Source organism: Habropoda laboriosa, unplaced genomic scaffold (assembly GCF_001263275.1).
Source record: "Habropoda laboriosa isolate 0110345459 unplaced genomic scaffold, ASM126327v1 scaffold42, whole genome shotgun sequence".
In the NCBI taxonomy this organism is placed as follows: domain Eukaryota; kingdom Metazoa; phylum Arthropoda; class Insecta; order Hymenoptera; family Apidae; genus Habropoda; species Habropoda laboriosa.
Genome location: NW_017100181.1, coordinates 1,085,380 through 1,088,723, shown reverse-complemented (window position 1 = coordinate 1,088,723; position 3,344 = coordinate 1,085,380).

Sequence of the window (3,344 nt, the reverse complement as noted above, 5' to 3'; positions counted from 1 at the left end):
GAGTAAATTGATAATTGTGATATTTTTTTCGAATTATTAACTTTTCTGTGAAAAAATTACGATGTGACATAAAGTTATTAAAAAATTAGTATTTCTATTTACACATGTGTGCCAAATATGCTGGCATCAGACTTATAATTTATAGTAATATTAAAAATAAGTTTATGCGAGACTATACACTATAAGAAATTCTTTTGATATTTATGTATTAAGCGTATATACTATAAACTATTATACTAGTCATTACATATGTATTATATGTTGCACACATAATATAACAAAATTCGTTGTATTTTCCACAAATTATAAAAAGTGATGCTTTGCTTGTACATAGATATTTACATTATGTAAATTAAAAATTTTGTTCATTTTTATTTTGTTATTTATATACATATAATACAGGGTTTCCTAAATGTGATAATATGCATTTTGTATTTAATGTGATATTTATTTACATCTAATTTTGATGTATTACAAGTGTGCCATATATTTATTATTTCATCTGGTTTTCTTATGTAGTTTTATATTCATTGAAATTTTTATTAATTTTAAAGACAAGAAGAAGCTCTATATTGTTTAACATTGACTTGAAGTAATTTACAGTATGTAAGTATGAAAGAAGTATGAATGAATGAAAAAGTATGCATGCGCGTGCACGCCCATGTGTATATATACAAAGTGAGGCATCTACATGCTCACCTTGAGTAACTCCTAGATTATGTGTACAACACATTGTAAAAAAATGTCATGATGTTGAAAGAAGTACTGTACAGCATATGTACTTCTATTATAAACTATGACATCTTGGAGATCTAAAAATCAAATTCTATTTTTTTTTTTAATAAAATGCCATATCATTCATGCTACACTTGAATGAATGTTAAATTTGAAACTGAAATATATTAACCCTTATCATTATTAAATGCTATTTAAAAGATATATTGATCGGTTTCTTGATAATTCCTTGCTAAATATTAAATTTAGAGCTAACAGAAGTTAATACATTTTTATTCAGAACTCGGTATTTCTTCAAATTTTGGTATATAAAATATTGTGTTCTCCTTAAGAAAGTGAAATTGATTTTCAAATTTCCACTGCTGCCTAAAAAAAAAAGAGCTTATGATATATAATATCTTCTTTATAGTCAAGCAACTTTCGTATACAATATTTTCACATAACATAAAATTTAAAAGTTACCTAAGTTAAGCATACAGGTGATTCACCCTATATGTATTGGAGTATGTATACAAAAATTGACCAGTTGATTTAAAGAGTGATTCTAAACACGAAGATATTCTGTAAGCTCAATCATTCAGGAGATGCCCATCAAAGCTGTCAGTTTTAATCAATTTGTATGTCTTGACTTACAAAATGAAGTTGTACTCCTGGAACTGTTAAGCTTTCAGAATTTATGTACATATTAAGATTTCCTTCTTTTATTTGAGAACATTTTTGTTTGTTAAGTACTCCTTTTTTTTTTCTTAGTATTGAAAGATATCTTTACCATTTGAAAATTATACATAATTTTATATTATGCAATTTTCTCAGTGAAATGTTATTTTTAAAAGTTTGGAAAAAATATTACACTTAAAATTTCCTTTGTAACATAGCAATTGCCTATATATGGTTGAAAATTAACGTCATTATAAATCAAAATGTTGCTTTTCAGAGTTGACAGATTGATCGACAGCATTATTCATAATACATCATTTTTTTACCAAACTTGTTAATAAATCAGTAGTCATTGTTAACAAAAGAAAAAAAAATATTTAGGAAACCGTAAGCTTGTAAGCCTTGTGCTCGAAGTACGAAATTATTGGCGGTAATGAGATTATTTGATATCTCTTTACATCCCTGTTGTATTTGTTTCTCTATTTTTTACATGTTACAATAATCTTATAGATAGCTTTAATTTCTTCTTTGATGTTTTATTGTTGGATATCAGTTTTTTCCTTCTCTTTGCTTCCATCTTTGATTATGGTTTCTTCCTCCTTCTGTACTGATTTCAATTGTTTTTAGTTTTTTTCTTCTTTTGTTTCTTGTTGTTCTATCTGGAGGTGATTTTCTTGATTACTCAGCTTGATCATTTAAGTATGACTATGTCGATGTATTATCTTTATCTATGCCCTTCATGTTGGTCACCTTTTTCAATACTTGATATGTATAATGATAGATCAGTGATGTTTTCGTTGTTGCTATATTAGTTGTTTCATCATCTCGCAGTGTTCCTGCCTCAGGGAGATGTTCTACTTCTTCATGTATAGCCAATATTTCCTAAAGGGACATCAGTTTCTTTTCTCCTACTATAAGCGCATATCTTCTTTAGAATTGTCTAATTTTTCTCCTGCCGTGTCAGTCATCATATATCGAATCCCCTTGCCAAAGAGTCCTCGATATATAGCCACATACAGCGTTAGATAATAGAGATATGCATGGTACCTATACTTCAGTGTTTCTGCTTAATGTAATCAAATTAATTTCAGGTGTTCAAATTTCTCATTATTCTAAACTCTCTTTTTTTTCAATATTTTTCTTGAACCAGGATTTCTTAAGATTTTGGTTTATATTATAACCAAATAAAATTGTTCTTTATTAATATGAATTTTCATTTGATTGGGTGGCAAAAGACCATCCTCCTTGTGGACGTGCTTTAATCCAATTTTTAACTCAGTCCGTTATTAGACTTGATTCTCATCTTTTTTTAGCTAATAGAGGAATACTCAACGATTACTTTCAACAGCAATTACTAATTTTTTAGCCGAGGTCATTTAGCTCACCTACTGCTAACACTAGACACCTGGTGTGTTATACTTTTCGTCAGAGAGAATTGTTTTGTACTTCTGGTGGTAGTTTTTGTTATTTTTGTTTGTTGATAATGAAACGAAGTATTCCCATAAGAAATTAGGCTACACATGACACTAGCTCATTGGAACCTAATTTTTCTTCTGAATCCAACGTTACAAGGATTTGAACAAGAGGAGTAATCGTATCGGGCCGAATAAAATTTTCATAGACGCGTTAAAATCAGGCCAAGTTAGTAACTTCGATTAACTATGGATAACAGATATTGTTAACTATAAATGTGTTCAGGTGTATGTTTTTTTTTTTTTAATTTTGTATTCAGAATAATTTCTTGAGTCAACTGATAAATTTTTTAACGTACATAGTGAATCATCCTGTATACATATACACGCGTGCGCGTACATTTTTCATGTTACGCAGACCATAAAAATATATGAAATATATTGTAAACAATTATTTACTGTAGTGATTGTTATCATGTATCACGTAAATTTTTATTAAGAAAATAAAATTAATAAATAACTTCTTACGACTTTAATTTA